Here is a 21,806-nt window from a genome sequence, read left to right as displayed (position 1 = left end):
TTTTCAGTAACAAACTTGTTACAACATGAACAAATAACACTAAAGCTTTAGACAGATAATCAGGCCATTTAATCAGAATGTGTTGCTTGGATTTCATATTAAGTTTACTACAGTTAAATTATGAATATGACTGAGTCTGATGTGGTTGTCACTGACTTGCCATTTAGAAAACAAAGTTGTTTGTTTTTTGTTATGTAAACAGTTGCTATTAACAGAATTTATAAAAAATTAGAAAAATGTGCTGACATAGGAATTTTGGTTCAGTTAGAAGCTGCACATAAGTTTCTGAAATGGGACTTTACAAGTGTAAACAAAGGTGAAGTATGTTAAAATGGGAAATACAGGCAAAAGTGACAGAAAAACACAATAGTACTAACCATATTTTGTATAATGAATGTAATACTGAACACTTACTCTTACTTAGTCAAAGGGTGTGAAACAAACTGTGTTATTGAGCAAGATTGTAATACTTCACACATGGAACTTAACTGTGAATCAAACCCAACATTCATCTGTCATTCTTTTAACACTGTGATTATATGGCATAAAATTTATGCACTTGGTATACCAATGATGTACTGATGGTAGTTCTATGCCGCATACGAAGACGCATTGTAACAGAGACTTTCCATTTATGACTTTGGATATGGCGCTTTAAAATGTGTGTAACTTAAGAGCTGTGTATATTAGTATTATGCATGTAAATTGGTACTGTAAGTTATTGCGTAATCAAGTTTGTTCCTTGATGAATGACACACCAACTGCATCTCGAATATCAAAGTAAAGTGTTAAGAATTATAAATTGTATAATAGAAGGAAAAAATGTACCAAACCAAAAAGATAATATCTGATTATAACAATTACTTACCTTGTAGGGATTCAGAGACACATTTACTTCTAAATACAGATGAATTACTCCAATAACCTGTTTTGTATGTTTAATACAGTAGGTTGTATAACCTGGAAAGTGAAAACAGAGTCAAGAAAATTACAAATTACTCTGTCCAGTCACATTAATGTGTACCACCTGTCAAAAGCCTGAATAGTCACTTTTCGCTGTGCAGACTGCTGCAAGACATGCAGGAAGAAAGCCAGTGAGGTTCTGGAAGGTACCAACAGGGATGCGGAGCCATGCTAACTCCAGTGCTGTGACCAGCTGTGCTAGGTTTCGCGGTTGAGGATCCGTGGCACACAGATTCTCAGTTGGGTTTTAATCCAGGGTGTTCAGTGGCCAGGAGAGTATGATAAACTCATCCCTGTGCTCTTTGAAACATGCATAAGTTCTGCAAGCTGCGTGACACATTAAATTATCCTGCAGGTAGATGCCATCATGACTGGGTAAAACAAACTGCTTGTAGGGTTAATATATCAATGAAAATAATCAATTCCTGTAAATATAATTGTATTGATAAAAAGTCTACTTACCAAGTGGCGGCAGGAGAAAACACACATAAAAATAAGATCTTCTCACCAAGAGGCGGCAAAAGAAAACACATGTAAAAGTTAAAGAAATGTGCGAGCTTTCAGAGCCAGTGGCTCCTTCTCCTGGCAGTAAGGTTGAAGGGGAAGAATGAATGAAAAGGACTGGTGAGGTTTAGGAAACTGGGAGAATTCAGAAAAGTCTTCATCCCATCTTTTAAGTGTCTCCTAGATAACTTCTCTGAACTATCCAAATTTCCTGAGCATCACAAGTCCTTTTTTCTTCACCCCTCTTCCTTCTCCTTCAACCCTCCTGCCAGCAGGAGGAGCTAGTGGCTCCAAATACTTGTACATTTCTTTAACCTTTATATGTGATGTCTCCTACCGCTGCATGGTGAGTAGATTTTTTTATCTATCTAATATTACATTTTCAAAACCTGCATGTGGGGGTGGACATGGTCCTCAAGGATAGATGCATACTTGTGTTGATGCATTGTGCCAGCCGGAATGATGAGATCACTCAGGGAAAGCCACAAAAACATTCCCCAGACCATAAAGCTCCCTCCTGGTTGAAAGTTGTTTGCTTTCAGATGTTTCATGCCAAACATGCTAACAGGCATCTGTTTGATGGAGTATAAAACATGATTCATCTGAAAAGGCCACCTGTCACTTCTCAGTGGCCATCTAGTTGTGGTACTGGCATGCAGATTTCAGCCTTCATCACCGATGAACAGCAGTCAGCATTGGTGCATGGACCAGGTGCCTGCTGTGGAGGCCTATACTCAACAACATCAGCTGAATGGTTGTTGAGGAGACGCTGTTAGTAGTCCCATGGTTTGTGCTCAACAGTTGCACATGTATATGCCCATATGCATCTGTGCAACCATCGTTCACCACTGTCATCTATGGCCTGTGGTGCACTGCAGTTGCCTAGTCACAGGTTTTGGTTAGTGGCAATTTGCCATGCGCAGTATACTTTAACCACAGCGACATGCGAACAGTTTGCAAACTGAGCAGTTTTGGCCTAAAAGCTAATGATCATGCCCTTTTGAACGGTGCTCCATTTCCGCATTATGGCAATGACTGTACTATTTTCCACGTCCGTTCAACACACTGTATAAACCTCCATTGCTAGTATTGCCACCTGCCATCTGTTAACTGGTTATTAATTGTGGATGTCGAACATAGGTAGTGGTCACATTAATGAGACTGGGCCTTGTATAAGGTAACCAGATTTACCATACCTGTTTTCCAGTCCACTGTCGTATAAATGAAATTTATGAACAAACAATGGAAAATCCAGGATGGAATAATGACAATATTATGAAAAGGATAGATTGCTGTTCATCAGCCTTTCAACTATATGGTGAGTAGCAATCTACCCTTTTCATAATATTGTCAAATTTCTGAAGTCACTTTCGCAACTCATTTAGTTATTAAAAATAAAAATAATGCACATCACAAAAAGTAGGACAGCATGTTGTTACACTGTGCCAAGCTCATTGCATAATGAGACAGTGAGCCTATTAGGAAAAATTGTCTTCTTATATGCCTCAAGTAAGGCAGATGATACTACTTGGATGTAATGCTTTGTGGTGACAGTAATTCTCATCATCATCTTTGTTGTGTAGAAGCTGGAATACATGGCTTCATACAGTATCTTTGAAGGTGAATACACTTATTCCAACAATACTACAACTTTTTTATTTACTTTCTAGAAGGGCAATGATCAAATTAATCAAAATTGTCTCCATGCAATAGCATTTTCTGTTTGGGAAGAAGTCTAGTTATTATGAGCAAAGCATAGGGAATTCGGTAGACTTTCTAGCAATTTGAAACCTGGTTTATGAATAACCACTATTGCAAATAAAGACTTGCAGTGGTTGTAGTTTAACAAGGAAGCATTTCTTTTCATAAGATTCCATAGTCATCCTTGAGTATAATAAGTGATTTTGTACCTTTAACTTAGATAGTAAAATCCCCTACTGTAGCTCTGTCGCATAATCAGTACACCAAAATAGTGCTACTTGAATTAAAAAAGAACAGAAAATTGTTTGTTGGTGGTATTGTCTTTTAATTTTCTAAATTTTTGGAGATTTGTGATGTTACCTCTTCCAGTGGATATTTGTGGTGAACAGCATTGTTCTATAAACATTTGTCATCCCTATCGTTAAATGACAACACTTGGCAGATTTTCAAGTAACTACCTTTGCTTCAGCTTCTCAAGAACTTTATGAACAAACAATTCAGTAGCAGATATAGATTGTTCTGTGTTTGTACTGTGTTGTGCGAGAACTGATTTTTTTTTTGTTTTTTTTTTTTGGTGTGTGTGTGTGTGTGTGTGTGTGTGTGTGTGTGTGTGTGTGTAGCAAAGCATTTGTTGTTGCACATTTGTCAGCATTTGTAGCAACTTCAGCTTTGCTTGCGCAAACCACACACACACGTTGTTGTTGTTGTTATTATTATTATTATTATTATTATTATTATTATTTTATCTTTGTACATCTGTGTTGTGCTAGGTGTCAACCATCTATCACAGGTGAGACATGGTTCCAGTTTGTCCTCTTGGCAACAATACCTGATGAGGTGGTGATTATTTCTTCTGCTACACTCCCATTAGTGCTTTAGAAGCAGGGTAGAATCAGTACCCTAAGCTAACAGCACCCCTTCCCGCCCTAATCCTCTCCTAATCTTTTACAAATCTTAATCACTGCTTGAATCTCAATAGTCTTTATTTTCTCATTGAGTCACCACCTTTGTTCCTTCAGAAAAGTTCTGTCAGGATTTGGCAGCCTATATAGACTTCTGATTTTACATAAACGCTGCACATATTTTTGGCCATGTGCATTACACAGAATCATAGACTGAAACAACTAGAAGTGAGGCAAGGATGAGTACTAATGATCACTATATATAAATAAATAGATGTGAGATGTGTTATCCCATTATACAGCATTAAGTTAATTATTTTCTGGTGTCTCATAGTATGTTGTGAGTTCAAAAATTAGTTGTACTTTATTACTCCATCTCTAACGACTTCATTGTGTACATGATATTAATCCTTAATCTTCCTTCCCTATGTCTCATTGTCTTTTGCACTGCAATAGTAACAGACATGCTTGTAGTTTCAGGTGGACATTGTTATTTTTCTATATAGATTACACCCATCTTTACAAAGACAGTCAATTTGTAACTCAATATTATGAGAAGGATAGTTGCTATTCACCATATAGTGGAGATGTTGAGTCACAGGTAGGCACAACAAAAAGATTGTCACAAAATAAGCTTTGAGCAAACAAGGCCTTTGTCAAAAACACACACACACATGTGCAACTCATATACACTTGACTACAGTCTCTGGCAGCTGAAGCCAGACTACGAGCAGCAGCAGCAGCACATGATGGGAGAGGCAACTGTGTGGGGACATGGAGGCATAGCAGGGTAGGGATGGGGGATGGTGAAGTGCTGCTGGGGACTGTGCAGGGATGAAGTGGAGAGAGGGTACGGCAGTGAGGTGAAGTCGGGATGTTAGAGGGGTGGGGAAGGGGGGTGGAACAGGAGAGTAGTAGAAAGACTGGGTGCATTGGTGGAATAGAGGACTGTGTAGTGCTGGAATGGGAACAGGGAAGGGGCTGGATGGGTGAGGACATGACTAACAAAGGTTGAGGCCAGGAGAGTTACGGGAACATAGTATATATTGCAGGGAGAGTTCCCACCTGCACAATTCAGAAAAGCTGTGTTGGTGGGAAGGATCCATATGTCACAGGCTGTGAAGCAGTCATCGAAATGAAGAATGTCGTGTTGAGCGGTGTGCTCAGAACAATGTGATCCAGTTGTTTCTTAGCCACAGTTTGTCAGTGGCAATTGATGCAGACAAACAGCTTGTTGGTTGTCATGCCTGCATAGAATGCAGCGCAGTGGTTGCAGCTTAGCTTGTAGATCATGGATCATGTGACAGGTTTCAGTGGTTGCTCTGCCTTTGATGGGATAGGTGATTTTTGTGGCCGGACTTTAGTAGTTGTGGCAGGAGCATGTGTGAGACAGGTTTTGCATCTAGATCTATTACAGGATGTGAGACATGAGGTAAGTGGGAGCAGGGGTTGTGTAGGGATGGATGAGTATATTATGTAGGTTCAGTGGATGGTGGAATACCACTGTCAGAGGGGTGGGAATCATAGTGGGCAGGACATTCCACATTTCAGGGCATGAAGAGGGGTAGTCAAAACCCTGGCGGAGAATACATTTCAGTTGCTCCAGTCATGGATGGTACTGAGTTACAAGGGAAATGCTTCTTTGTGACCGGACGGTGAGACTGTGGGAGGTTGTTGATGACTGGTCTAGCTAAGACACAGGAGATTTGTTTTCGTACAACATTGGGAGGATAATTATGGTCTGTAAAAGCCTCAGTGAGACCCTCGGTGTATTTCAGGAGGGACTGCTTGTGACTGCAGATGTGTCAGGCACAGGTGGCTAGACTGTATGGAAGGGACTTCTTGGTATGGAACAGGTGACAGCGGAGGTATTGCTGGTAGTTAGTAGGTTTGATATGGGGAGAGGAGAAGCTGTTGAGGTTCTGGAGGAATGTGGATAGTGTGTCCTCACCCTAAATCCATATCGCAAAGATGTCACCAATGAATCTGAACCATGTGAGAATTTTAGGATTCTGGGTGTTTAGGAAGGAATCCTCTAGATGGCCCATGGATAATGAATAGGTTTGCATAGGATGGTGTCATGGGGTTCTATGGGCACCCGTGATCTGGATCGAGGGTGAGGATACTCTATCCACAATCCTCAACATATTCTCCCACATTTGCTTCACCTGGTCCTACTCCACCCTTCAAGCCCCCTTCCTTGATGTTGACCTCCATTTTAAAAATGGTTACATCAGTACCTCTGCCCATATCAAAGCTACCAACCGCTAGCAATACCTCCACTTCGACAGCTGCCACCCGTTCCCTACCAAGAAGTCCCTTTCATACAGCTTAGCCACCCATGGCCATCACATCTACAGTGATGAACTGTCCCTCTATAAATATACTGAAGGTCTCACTGAGGCCTTTACAGATGTAATTATCCTCCCGACCTCGTACAAAAACAAATCTCCTGTGCCTTATCTTTCCAGTCACCCACCACCTCCCAAAGTCTCACCGCCTGGCCACAGAGGAGCGCATTCCCCTTGTAACTCAGTACCACCCACGACTGGAGCAACTGAATAACATTCTCCGCCAGGGTTTCAGCTACCTCTCATTGTGCCCTGAAATGAAGAATGTCCTGCCCACTATGCTTCCCATGTCTTCCACAGTGGTATTCCACCGTCCACTGAACCTACACAACATACACGTCCATACCCACACAACCCCTGCTCCCAACCCCTTATTTCATGGCTCATATCCCTGCAATAGACCTAGATACAAGACCTGTCCCATACATCCTGCCATCACCACGTACTCCAGTCCAGTCACAAACATCAACTGTCCCATCAAAGGGACAGTCATGTGATCTACAAGTAAAGCTGCAACCACTGCACTGCATTCTATGTGGGCGTGGCAACCAATAAGCTGCCTGTCCACATGAATGGCTACCAACAAACTGTGGGTAAGAAACAACTGAATCACCCTGTTATGAGCACACCACCCAACGCGACATTCTTCATTTCAATGACTGCTTCACAGTCTGTGCCAGGATCCTTCCCATCAACACCAGCTTTTCTGAACTGCACAGGTGGGGACTCCCTCTGCAATATATCCTGTGTTCCTACAACCCTTCTGGCCTCAACCTTTGTTAGTCATTGTCCTCACCCATCTAGCCCCTTCCTTGTTTCCATTCCAGAACTACACAGTCCTCTGTCCCACCAATGCACCCAGTCTTTCTACTACTCTCCTTTTCCATTCCCCCCCCCCCCCCCCCCCCCAACCCCTCTCTCCATTGCCCTGTGTCTAACCTCCCGACTGCACACAGCTGCCCTACCTTCTCTCCACATTGTCCTGCACGCTTCCCAGCAGCTTCACTGTCCCCTATTCTGCTGTCCTCCCCCTCCCCACCCGTCTCTTCCTTACCCCACCCAGTTGCCTCTCTCTTTACGCATTGCTTCTGCGCTGCCAGAGACAGTGGTCATGTGTGTGTGAGAGTTGTGTTAGCGCGCGTGCGCATCTGTCGTCTATTTTGACAAAGGCCTTGTTGGTGAAAGTTTATTTTGTGACAGCCGTTTGTTGTGCTTATCTGCGACTCAGCATCTCCACTATATGGTGAGTAGCAACTATACTTTTCATAATATTGTTACATTCCATCATGGATTTTACATTGTTTAAATCTCAATATTCTTTACCCTGTAAACATGTTTCTTTTCTAATTGTCTGTTGATATGATAAATGATATGTTCTGTGTAGAAGGTTTTTTGCCATTTAGTTATATTTAGGTTCCAGTAACAGTGGAAATCTTGATGTGGTGCACTAAACAGAACACTTGCATTTGTAACTGTTATGACATTGCTCAAGTCCTATATATCAAGAGGAAAAAGCTTTCAGCATGCTTCTTGCTTTCCCTTATCATTACTACTTCTTTTGCTCTAAAAGGTAGAATTATCACCATGATTTGATGAGCAAGATCTGATTTTGTACCGTGCATAAATTTTACATTGTGAATTTCCTTATTGTGCACTGTAGGAAAATAGTGTTTTGTAAGAAGACTCATAGTTTTTGTGTTTATTTACAGTTATTTATTTTAACATATAGCTTGTAGTGCTAACAGTGTAAAAACCTGAAAAAATATTAAAAAAAGTAAATCCACTCGCTGTCATTTAAGATTTATTTGTTGAAATGAGCTATGTCAAAGAAATATCTTTTTCACATAACATGTTTGATATATTGAACTGTAAAAATAGTTCAGCTGTCCCTGTTTAGAAATTGCATTAATAGATGCAGTAATGACAATATTATAAAAAGGGTAGATTGCTGCTAACCTTATAGAGGAGACGCTGAGTCGCAGACAGGCACATTAAAAATTCTTTTTGTTGTGCCTGTCTGCGATTTAGCGTCTCCTCTATATGGTTATTGTACTTTCAAGGGCATATGAAACAATTCTCTCTCTCTCTCTCTCTCTCTCTCTCTCTCTCTCTCTCTCTCATGTACATAACACTTTTGTATTTTTTCTATGTTGTTGCTGTTGCTATTGTTGTTGTCATTGTCATCTTCAGTCTCAAGACATATTTGGCGCAACACTCCATGTGGTCTATCCTGTGCAAGCTTCTTCATATCTGCATAGTTACTGTACCTCCATTTGAACCTGCTTATTGTACTCAGATCCCTGTCTCTCTCTACAATTCCCCCCTTCCTCCCTTCCGCTCTTCCTCCCGTTACCTGACTTATTGTTCTTTGATGCAAAGCAAGTGTCCTATCAACCAATTATTTCTTTTAATCAAATTCTGTTATGACTAAAGAAAGGATTTTAAGATGCAGCCTCTTTCTAAAAATATAGCTATTTTCATACAGACGAGTCAATATATGCATTTGGAGACATGAAATGAAGCAAGATAAGCACAGTTTTATGTGAATGCATGGTGCCTGTTCTTTCAGACATGCCATAAGAACAGATGTGATACAGTTGTGATACATATTATGTAAATTGAAGGTGGAGGGGGGTGAAAGGAATAGAGAGGGAAGGAACTATGATGTCAGCTGCATCGAGACTTTATGCAGAATCAACAGCAACAAGTGAAAATGTGTGCCAGACTGTGATTCAAACCCGCGATCTGCTTACTAGGCAGTCGTGTTAACCATTGCGCCATCCAGACAAAGTATTTATCACAATTGTGCAGACTATCTTGGCACGCCATTCAGCCAATGCTCATCCCCATCTAGTGTGACTCATCCACAGTCCCCACCATGCCCTTCATGCTCGCTACTCTGATATTCCCACAGGAGGTCGAATGTAATTGTGTATCTACACTGAGGGTAGTGGATTCATTGCCCATCGAGACGAATCAGTTGTATGAATGCATAGTGTTTTTTTCTTTCGGCCGTGTCCAGTCAGGAATTCCTGTGAACAAGGTAAACAATCCTGCACTCAAATCATTTCTTGAGAAGTACATGCAAAGGCCAATCCTCAATGAGACCACTCTGAGAAAAACTTGCATACAGCCAATTTAAGATAACTTTTTAGAGAAACTTAAAGAAGTGGTTGGAAACATTAAGTAGGATTTGTTTTATATGGAACTACTGATGGACTGCAAAGATATATTTTGAATGTGCTGGTTTTTCCATTATCTGGTGAATGGGTGAAATCTATATTTCTTTTTAAATGTACCAACTCAAGAAGGCAAATGCCTCCACGATAATGTAATCATTCAACAACTCCGATATGAGGGGGCATACAACACAAAAAAATCAGGTTTGTGGTGATTGATCAAGCACGCCGAGTGCTTTTGGCTTTCGAACAGTTTAAGGGTATGTACCCTAACTTCAACCTTGTGACGTGTATTGCACATGATCTACACTGTGTTCGCAGAAGTATCAGAGAATTACTACAGGGTAAATGATTTCATAACTGTCATAAAATTAAGCACATCATATGTGCCCCAGACTCAATAGATGTAGCAACCATCAAGCAGGCCCAACAATAAAGACCTAGAGTTAGAACTTTTTATGGGGTATTCACACTCTATGCAGATGATACCACTTTTGTTACAGACTTAAGAGTATTAAAGCAAAACGGTAGGGATCATCTCAGAGCAAACAGTAAGTGGTTCCAAATCAATGAATTGTGTATTAACTCAGAAAAATTACATGTGTATTAAAGATTATAGCAATGACAGTGTTTCAGATAAACTACTTTGGGTCCATCTCGACTCAAAATTAACCTGTAAGAGTCATACCAATTATATATGTATTAAATTAGTATGTATGACATATTTGTTGGGTAAACTAAGGTCTTGTGGCAATGAAAAGTTATTGCTTAATGCATACTATGCCTGTTTCCGTCCCCATTTGACATATGTATTTTTTTATGGGGGAATTCCTCCGGTGCGAAAAGAGTTCTCATTTTGAAAAGAAGTCTATCAAATGCATCTGTGGAATCAGAAATAGTGCATCTGGTAGACCAAATTTCAAAAAACTAAAAATGCCAACACTACAGCCTTCTTTATAGTAAGTAGTCTAACGCATGTAAAAGAAAAATAACAGTCACATACTGTGATCTGTTCATCAACATAATGCACACCTAAAACAGTAGATTGATGCTTTAGGAATGTTTCCTTACCTAACTTGTAAGTCAAGTAGATTGGAAGAATCCTAAGGAAATGCAACCCGAAAACAAAGGAAGTAGGTTCCAGTACGCTTGTTCGCCCACTGCTTGAATACTGCTCAGCAATGTGGGATCCGTACCAGATAGGGTTGATAGAAGAGATAGAGAAGATCCAACGGAGAGCAGCACGCTTCGTTACAGGATCATTTAGTAATTGCGAAAGCGTTACGGAGATGATAGATAAACTGCAGTGGAAGACTCTGCAGGAGAGACGCTCAGTAGCTCGGTACGGGCTTTTGTTGAAGTTTCGAGAACATACCTTCACCGAAGAGTCAAGCAGTATATTGCTCCCTCCTACGTAGGAACACATCCAATTACCAATTATGCAACTACAAAGAAACACACAAAACAGTCTCAAAATTTATAGGTTCTGAAGAAAGTCACTCGCTGGCATCGTTGGTTCTGGAAAAAGGTGTGGCACATTAGAAAAGGCAGACACTGAGCAAGGTGGCAGTCTCATCCCCGAGTTTCCACAGCACAAAGATATTTCAACGGGAAGCACAAAATAAACAGTCTTCAGCACAAGATGTGCATAGCAGTGGTAAAGACAGCGCGGCGCAGGTGTCTCTAAAAACTTAACAGTATGTGTTGCCACGTGGCAGTCCATAGCGGTGCGAGGACAGAGCAGGAACCAATGTTGACACCACAAGGAGAAGAGTGGTAGAGGCTAGGCTGGTGGAAGTCTCACTACAAACTGAGCTAATGTTCTCTACAGGTACGCAGTATCTGGTTACATGGCAGGATCGACAGCGTGTGACTGAAGTAACATGTGAAGGGAGAAACTTGCTGCTGTAGCATACGGCCTTTGTGAGCTTGGGGCATTCAGAACTGCTAAGAAAGCTGTGCGATGAAAGCCCTTCCCACGCCCCCCTCCCCCATGAATGTGGAGCTCATGGTGTACGAGGTGGCATTGGCAAAGGCTAGTACCAGTGAGGGGTATGTCTTGTACCCGCAGTGATGACAGGGAATATTAACATGTCAGAATCATACTGATTATATATGTATTAAGTTAGCACATGTGACACATTTGTTAGGTAAACAAAGATCTTCGCCCTGTCCCCCTCTTCACACTCCCCCCCCCCCCTCCCACACACACACACAACACACACAAGAGTGTGGAGCTTGTGGTGAATGAGGTGGCAATGGCGAAGGCCAGTACCAGTAGTGGGGGGTATATCTTGCACCCACGGGTACGGTGGTGTTGATGCTGCAGTTGCCAGACATGTGACGGGGAGGTGCCACACTTCAGGGTGCTGAGTGTGAAGTAAGTTGGGTGGCCGGCTGTCAGTAGTGCTGGTCCACTGCATGACAGCCAGTGGCAGTATGGTATCGGCAGCCAACACGAGCAATGAGTAAGCTGCCAGTGAGCAGGGTAGGGGTAGCTGGGTCAAGTTGCCCTGAGCCTGTGTCCAGTGCTGTACCTGCAGGGATGGGTAGGCGCTGGACATTGTTACCAGCCTGGTGCTGTGGAAGCGGTTGCATAGTGTCATTGCCGGTTGGCGGTGAGGAGAGGTTGATAGCCTGGTGGCCACATTTGACAGCTGAAAGCGCAAACACCGGGCACTGTGAGTGTGAATCGCTGAAGCCTCCAGCGTGAAAACAGGCAGCAGGAGCTTCAGAGTGTGGCACTGGAAGAATGTGGATTAGTGCTGTTGTGGAAGTGGCTGGTGCTGGTGGTTTTAATGGCATAGTTGGCTGTTGACAGGGACGGGGGAATTCACTGCATCAGGCCTAGGTGGTACGGGGATGGGGGAGTGGGCATCCTCCACATCAGGCAGACTGGTACCTTTTTTGTCAATGGCCGGTGAGTTGGGGTTGGTGCCAGTGTAGTGTGGTGAGTTTCCCACAGTGTCCTCAGTCATAGTGATATAGGGCGGCATTCAGGAGGCTTCAGCGGCTGGGTTGCTTGGCAAGCTGCCAGCGGTGGTGGCACCATTGGGGTGCTAGTAGCATCATTAGTGACGTGCATCTGCGGGGTGTTGATGAGGATTGTGGTCGGGCTGGGTAGTTTGGGATTGGGCAGTATATTGGTGGGCTTGAGCCTGTCAGTTGAAATGCTGGTAGGGGTGCCGTGGAGTGGTAACGTAAATGTCTTGGAGTCGCGCTCTAGAACCTGGTGGTGAATGGAGTAGTGCGGGCAAAGTGGGGGCTGGTGAATATCGATGCACAGCATAATGTGTGTGCATGATGTGAAGTGCTCATGAATGAATTCCCTGTGTTGCTGGGGTAGGGCGGGTTGTAGGCAAGCCATCCAGCCCTGCAAGAATGTGAGAAACTGAGAAATGACATCATCCGCAGGCAGATGAGTGGGCTCCAGGAAGTCGCATGGGATGGCGAGCAACTGGCTGTAGGCAAGGTTGGCAGCAGACATCTCAAGGTCTGCCTTATGAGTGCCGAGGAGTACTAGGAGCAGGGCAGCAGTCCAAATGTTGTTATGGGAGGTAAAAGCAGCCTGCAGGTTATGGTGGAGCCGTTCCAACATGTCATTGGCGGCAAGATGGTAGCTCAATGTTAGGCGGAGGTCAGTGCTGTGGAGGTTTGTGCTACAGAGGTCTTGACGCACAAAAAAAAGGCAGATGTAAACTGGCATCCGTGGTCCGTACTGATGTGGCATGGACAACCAAAAGGCAGCGGCTACCATGGCATTGGTGACATCGGGTATTGGCTTTGCCTCAGGCCAGCAGGTGATTGTGTCCAACATGGTAAGAAGGTAGCAGTAGCCATCACAGGAAGGTAGAGGTCTGACAAGGTCCATGTGAACGAGGATGAAACGAAGTCTGATGTCTGGTAAGATGGTGATGAGGGGGCTTGTTTGTGGTGGCCAACCTTGGCACACTGACATGCAGGGCAGGTGTGGGCCCGGGTCCTGCAGTTCCTTTGAATACCTGGCCACAGGAAACACTGCATCACTAGAGTGACAAACTTGTGCACGCCAGGGTGCGCCAGGTTATGTAACCAGTCAAACACAGCCTTGCAGAAGACAGCAGGCAGGACTGAGCACAGTGAGATAGGGGATACGTCACACCAGATACTATTGTCTGAGCCTGGAAATGGCAAACATTGAAGGCAGACTCCAGTAATGGCATCCAGGTGGAGGCGGGCAAGTTCTGGATTGTGCTCCTGCGCGGTGCTAATTGCCTCCTAGTCCTTGGACAAGGTGATAACATAGATGTGGCTGAGGCAGTTGGCAATGACGTCGTCAGTTCCAGTGACGCGATGTATGTTGGTAGTATATTTGGATATGAATGACAGCCACTGGAACTGACATGGGAAATGCTGGTCAAAGTCATTTGCAAGGGCAAACATTATGGGCCTGTAGTCGGTGAAGACTGTGACGTTATGGGCCACCACCAGTGGCTGAAGGTATTTGATTGCCTCCAGTATTGTTGAGCAGTAGAGAGCTTACTGGAGAAGAAAGTGAGCAGTTGCCAGTTGTCACCAGTGTGCTGCTGCAGGACGGCACCAATGGCCATCTGGTGGACATCGACCACGAAGGCAAGTAGGAAGCAGAGTAGCGTCTGTCATATCGTGCTTAGTGGCAGAGAAGCTGTCTTCCATTTGTGGCGTCCAAGGCACAAGCTTGTTCCTCTTTGTTTGGGCACTGGAGGGCGGAGGTGATCGGCTCCTAATAACAGTGGCATTCCTCAGATGGCGGCAGAAGAAGTTTAACATGCTGAGGAAGCAGTGGAATGTCTCTGGGGGTGGGAAATCGAGGAAAGCTTGAACCTTGTTGGACAGGGGAAGTGATCTGGCGGATGAGATGACTTGGCCCAAAAGTACAACCTCACTGGTACTGAGTAAGTACTTACTGTCTTGATGATGATGATGCTGGCATACTGGAGGTGATCAAAAATACTGCGGAGATGCTCACAGTGTTTCTCGAGGTTCATGGAAAACATGAGTACCTCGTCAAGTAGGTGAAACAGCAGGCAAGCCTTGCAGCACACTGTGTAAGAAACACTGCCACGCTCGGGTGCAGTATGCAGGTCGAAGGCTGTAAAGGCACTTGCGTACAGTCAAAGTGGCTTAATGATGGCAGTCTCCTGGATGTCCTTGGGTGTTACCAGTATCTGGGAGAAAGCCTTGGCACAGTCAACTGTGCTGAAAACTGTAGCTCCAGCCTGCACATTGTCGTAGATGTGTAAGAATGGCACCCGTTATAAATCAGGAATGGTGTGTGTGTTTAGCTACCGTTAATCGCACATCCTTCTTCTTGACAAGGTGATTGGCAGATGCCCAGAGGCACTTCAAAGGATGCAGCACATCAGTGGCAAGTGGCTCTTCAAACCCGGCTTTGGTGATCATGAGTTTGTGCAGTGGGAACCACCGTGGGGTAGTCCGGAGATGGTGTCAATGTATTGGACAGTTGAATGACAGACCTCCCGAGGCATGCTGGATGGGTGTGTAGAGCAGGAAATTGCACTAGTAGGTTGTTGTAGGGGCTTGAATACTCCATCTGTTTCATGTCGAAGAGAACAGCAAAACAAGTGGTGCACTTAATAAAGCTCTGGGTAGTACAGGTCTGCAACATCAGGGAGCAGGTGGTAGTGTCCAATGAAGTCCACTCCAAAAATGGCATCAGTGATGGTGAAACCTCATGGGAAGTCCTGTTGCAGGCAGAGGTTGAGGACACATTGGTGTATGCTGTAGGTGGCGAAGGTGGAATTGTTCACTGCCATCCAGAGCGTGGTAAAGGCAGTGCCAGGGTCCTGTATGAGCCACTGTAGGAAGGCAGACCACTTGTAGCCGGTGTTAATCGGGAAAGGCGTGGCAGAGGAAGCATTGTAGACAAACAGATGTTAGGAGATCAAGCAACAGCTGCACTTGCCTAATCCCAGCAGCTGTTGGTATTTGGGTGCCAAGAGCAGTGATCTCTGCAGTTTGCAACATCTGGGCCAGAACACTTGTTGTACCAGCAGAGGCCAGCTGTGTCACGAGAAGTGTCGGTTAGGGCTGTGGCGGTGGTAGGCATCATTGTGCCGGCGGCTGGAGTTGAACGGACGATGGTGATTGGAATCTAGATGGGCCATGGTTGCATGCAGTATTGCCATGTCAGCAGTGAGGCGGGCAAGTATGTCATATACCCCACCTGCCACGTGCTGTGCTGTGGACTGGCGAGGACAGCAGCTTCTGGTAACATCATTAGCAGTGCATTGAGTGGTAAGGGAAGGACGGTCGAAATAGAGTGGTTGGCAGAGTGACAAACAACTGGCTGTGCCGGGTGGGGTAGAGCTGGCACATGGCACTGGGCAAGGCTGGTGATGTCGGTGAAGGTGAAGTCGGTGTGAGTTGCCACAGCTGCCTGTATTGGGGCCAGGAGATGAGCTAGCCAGTTGTATCGGAAGCCATTGAAAAGTATGTGTAGCTCCATCAGGCTTTGGAGGTAGCGCAGGAATTGCGTGGGTTTCCAACCCCCACTCTGTTTGAGAGAAAGGATGATATGGATGTGCATCATTTTGGACGATGTGAGTTGTGTCACGAAGCAGCACCAGAGTATCTCATAGCAGTCGGTGGCAGGGGGTGACAAAATGATGTCGTGGACCTCTGTTGCATACATCAGCTCGAGCTAGCTGATCACAACAGCAAACTTGGTAGTGTCCTGAGTGACATCGCAGCTGGTGAAGATGGCATATGCCGAGAAAAACCACAGGTACAGGTGTCGTGGATTGAAAGGTGGTAGGTGAGCCACAGCACAGCCAGACGGAGTGGTGGCAGCATGTGTGGCAATGGGTGTCAGTGCCTGGAGGCAGGGAGGGATGGAGCAGAGGCAGTTGCTGGCACAGGTGTTGGTGTGGACTCTGCCACTGGTGGCTGGGCCGCCAGTGTTTGTGTTGCTTTGAGCTGGGCCCAGGTCGGCGTTGCTGCATTCCAGTCATGTGGTGATGGAGCAGCAATTGCATGTGGTGAGACATCAGTTGTGGCAGAGGAGGAAGCCATGGCCACTAGGTTGCACAAATGGTGGCAACATACACAAGACAAAAAGTTGTGATGTGAAATGCTAGTGTCTGTAGCATGAAAACAGAAGTTGCTCATGGGGTGCACATGTACGTGAGTGTTGAAACGAGCACTAACAGAACAAGGCAGCCAACACCATGCTGAAATAGGAAATTAAGTCGACAGGGTCTACTGTCGGGTCACCAGTGTAGGAATGCTTCCTTACCTAACCTATAAGTCAATTACAAATAGTAGAGCAAGGCGTGATAGGCACTGCATGAACGATGTTCACACATGGTTGAGGAACACATCTAATTAACGATAATGTAACTACAAAGAAACACACAAAATAGTCTCAAAATTCGTAAGTTCTGAACAAAGCCACACGCCGGCATGGCTGACTCTGGAAAAAGGTGCTGCACAGTAGAAAAGCCAGATGCCGAGCAATGTGGCAGTCTCATCCCTGAGTTTCCACAGCACAATGATATTCCAATGTGGAATTAATAGTCTTCAGCAGAAGACGTGGCATGAAACACTATTTACTTGCCCTGCTGCGTAGCAGAGGTAGTGATGGTGTGGTGTGGGTGTCTCTCAAAACTTCACGGTACATGTTGCCGTGTGGTGTGTCCATAGTTGAGTGAGCATGGAGCAGGACCTGATGTTGATGCCACGAGGAGAAGATGGAGATTACTCGAGGCTTACTACAGACTCAGCAATTGTTCTTCACCAGTAGCCAGCGACCATAGTGTGCATATATCCATCACATGGCAGGATCAACAGCTTGGGACAGAAGTAAATGGAAGTAACACATGAAGGGAGAAACTTGCTCCTTAGCAGATGACTGTTGTGAACTAGGGGCATATGGAACTCCTAAGACAGCTGTGCAGTGAAACGCCACCACATCAAAGTTGAAAGACTTAAGACAATTCCAGATAACTACGTATACATTGAGGTAAAACTATTTAACATTTTGCCAGTAGAGGTTTTAGTAGGGATAGGGAAACCTTTATATTGGCACACAGGGAAAGAGCAAATATCCATTATGGAGGATAAAAAATTCATAAGAATACATAAAAATACATGGAAAACTCTAAAGAAGGATGAAATGGATTAAACATAATGAAAAAAAATGAAACCAGAGTGATTAGGGCCCACAGTGAAAGTAAAAAATGAACTAAAACCAATGTTAAAATATAATCAGGTCAAAGAGAAAAATAAATAAAAAGATTATAATAGTGAGATTCAGATCTTTGGGTGGATGTGTGTGAAGAGAGAGCAAGATAGAGAGAGAGAGAGAGAGGGGGGTAATTAGTTAGTAGATGGGGTGGGGGGGGGGGGCGGGGCTTACATATGGAGTGCAATGAGGTACATGTAGCATAGGAAAGTATGGTAATTCCATCAGTCCATAGTAACTCTCATAACCTTCTTCTGCAAAACTGTATAAATTCGGTCCAAACCTGTTTGTCATACCTCCTCTCCATTTGTAAAATCCTCCTACTCTGCATCCCATCCCACAGATTGAAACTCTTGCCCTCTGGGAACTAGAGCAGCATGCACAATGCCACCTCAAAAACGCTCCACCCTGTTAACATCATACTGAAGCTTTGGGCTACCACTGTCCACCACCTCTACAGTAGTCTCCATTGAATGTCCCCTGCATCCCCTCATAGCCACCTAACCCTGCTCTGAGGATCTATTTAATTTACCACACACTTACGAACTCTCTCCAACCACCTTACAGAATCTAGAACCTAAAGAGACCCGCAACACCTGTCCTCCACAAACCTCTGTCCCACAGAAATATCTGTCCTTTCCAAAGGCGTTACCTTCTGGTCCACTCCCAAATTCAGTTATGCTGGGCTTGTTGAAGCCTTTTCCTGATCCCAACAGTGGAAACATTTTTTTTACCACCAACCCTACCAATCAGACTCAAACCAAAACCAATGCTGAACACTGCCTGGCTCAGTTTACACCTCCATCCAACTGTGCTCCACTCCACTGCCTCTAAGTCACACCCCGTTAACTTTCCAGAATTTATTTAACCTCGAACCTTGTCTCATCATCATTCCCCAAATCCCTCAACATAGAAACCAACCTTGCATCTGCAGAAAGAACCATAATCCACCATCTAAAAACTGATACCAATCTTATAAATCTACCTTCTAACAAAGCTCCACCACTATGGTTACGAGTCACATGGATTACATGGCAGAGAAACTCTTCCAGCTGTCAGATACTTCATCTACAAGCCCTGCCGCATTGATTCCACTACAGGTATCCAGCAGAATCTTCAGTCTCTCCTCAAATACTTAGGTTCATCCCAGAGCCTCTCCCCTATACCTATTTTTCTCCTCACCCCCACCACCCCCTACACTCCTACTTTTTACACACTTCCTAAAGTATGTAACCCAACCGCCCAGGATACCCCATAGTGGCTGGTTACTGTGCCCCCATAGAGAGAATCTCTGCTCTTATGGATCAACTCATTCAGTTTATTACTCCTAACCTACTTTCATCAGTCATATCTACTATCCAGCCACAAAGGAATGCTACTCTTATGACTCAGTATCACCCAAGACTGGAGCAACTGGATCACATTCTCTGTCAAGGTTTTAACCGAGCGAGGTGGCGCAGTGGTTAGCACACTGGACTCGCATTCGGGAGGACGACGGTTCAATCCCGTCTCCGGCCATCCTGATTTAGGTTTTCCGTGATTTCCCTAAATCCTTTCAGGCAAATGCCGGGATGGTTCCTTTCAAAAGGCACGGCCGATTTCCTTCCCCATCCTTCTCTAACCCGAGCTTGCGCTCCGTCTCTAATGACCTCGTTGTCGACGGGACGTTAAACACTAATCTCCTCCTCCTCCTCTGTCAAGGTTTTGACTATCCCTCACTGCACTCCAAAATGAGAAATCCCCCACCCACCTATACTCCCCACCCCTCCCACAGTGATGCTCTGAAGCCACCCCCCTCCCCACCACCCACCCACCCACCCAGTCTAAGCAGTCTCCCTGCATCTCCCTACTTCATCCCTTCATCCCTGCTCGAAACCCCTGCCTCGTGGCTCATATCTCTGTGATAGATCTAGATGCAAGACCTGTACCATACGTCCTCCCACCACTACTTACTATGGTCCTGTCACTGGCATCTGCTACCCCATCAAAGGCAGGGGGACATGCAAAAGTAGCCATGTGATTTATCAACTAAGCTGCAACCAATGTGCCACTTTCTACATGGGAATGACAACTAACAAGCTGTCTGTCAACATGAATGACCACCACCAAACTCAGGCCAAGAGACAGCTGGACCACCCAGTTGCTGACCTCTCAGTTGCTTAACATGCTGCCTAGAATGAATAGTTTCGGTTTCACCCCTTAATGCTGAATGTCATGAATTTGCATCAGACCAATGCAATGTTAATAATTGGAAGGTTAATTATTTTTGAGCACCTGTGCCGGTAGGTGCTGATTCTGAGTGAAGCTGCCAATGCTGACATGTGTTGCATTCTTCTGAGTGTTTCGGGTACTTCTAAAGTGCCACAATTTTTGATTTTCATCTTTTGTCTAGAAACTTATTCAGGCATTGGGGGGTCAATGACCATTTCATTGCATGTGCTGTCTGGATTCTTTCCAACAACACCAGGTTTTCTGAACTGCACATGTGGGAACTCTCACTACAGCATGTCCTTCATTCCTGTAATTCCCCTGACCTCAAACTCTGCTAGTCCCCATCCTCCACCTGTCTATACTCTTCCCTGCTCCCACTCCAGTAGACGCATGCCGTCTATCCTGCCAATGAACCTTTATAGTCCTTTCCCCTTCTCTCCTCTTCCTTTCTCTCTCCCCCTTCCTCCACTCTCCCCCGGCACAACCAACTAACACTGCAGCTAGCAGCCCTATCTGATCCCCAGAACTTCTCTGCATCTTCCTGCTCCCTGCTTTGCAGCTCTCCTCTACCCCCACAGCCCACCCTACCTGGACTGCTGCTCACATCATACGCAGTCAGAGTTGAGCCTCAACTCCTGAAGACAGTGACCATGTGTTTTGAGCTGTGCTTGGGTGAATGTGTGAGAATTTTCTACTTTGGAAGAAGCACTTTGTCTGATAGCTTAAATACACTAATGGAAAAAAATCACAACACAGAGAAATAATTAATGTAGAGTAATGAAATTTTGGGAATACATTTGCTAGCTAAAATATTTTGAGTGATTAACACTGTAAGATTACAGGTAAACACAAAAATGCTACTCCAAATGTGAAAAGTTGACACATTAATAACTGGTGTACCCCCCCCCCCCCCCCGCCCCCAGAATGTTGAATGCAGTCATGCAAATGTGCATGCATTGTGTCATACAGGTGTCGGAAGTAAGTTTGTGATAGAGTTCCACACTTGTTGCACTTGGACGGTCAGTACGGGGAAGTTAATGATGGTTGTGGATCATGCCACAGTTGTTGCCCTATAATGTCCCATGTTTGCTCGACTGGAGACAGATCCGGTGATTAAGTAGACCAAGGCAACATGTCAACACTCTATAGGGCATGTTGGCTTACAACAGCAGTATGTGGACAAGCGTTATTCTGCTGGAAAGCACCCCTGGAATGATATCTGTAAATGGCAGCACAAAAGGTCCTATCACCAGACTGGCACACAGTTTTGCAGTCAGGATGTGTGGAACAACCACAAGAGTGCTCCTGCTGTGATATGAGATTGCACCTGAGACTGTAAGTCCGAATGTAGGTCCAGTGTTTTTAGCATGCAGACAGGTTCATTGCAAGCCCTCAAGTGGCCTCCTCCTAACTGACACACAGCTATCAGTGGCACCAAGGCAGAACCAGCTTTCGTCGGAAAAAACAACATACCTCCACCCTCTCACTTGAAACCACTGAAGTCACAAATGGTGGTGGTTTGAGGTCAGTAGAATGCAAGAATATCTGGCTCAGAGCTGTCCTTGAAGTAACTGATTTGTAACAGTTGATTGTGTCACTGTGGTGCCAACTACTGTTCAAATTGCTATTACAGACACAGTACAGTGTGCCAGAGCCACACCTCGAACATGATGGTCTTCGGTCTTGGTACCGCCGTGTGGCCATCCAGTGCCCAGTCTTTTTGCAACCATGCCTTCCCGTGACCACTGCTGCTAGCATTCATTTACAATGG

The sequence above is a fragment of the Schistocerca nitens genome, chromosome 4 (assembly GCF_023898315.1).
Source record: "Schistocerca nitens isolate TAMUIC-IGC-003100 chromosome 4, iqSchNite1.1, whole genome shotgun sequence".
Taxonomy (NCBI): Eukaryota; Metazoa; Arthropoda; class Insecta; order Orthoptera; family Acrididae; genus Schistocerca; species Schistocerca nitens.
This window is presented reverse-complemented; position numbering follows the sequence as displayed.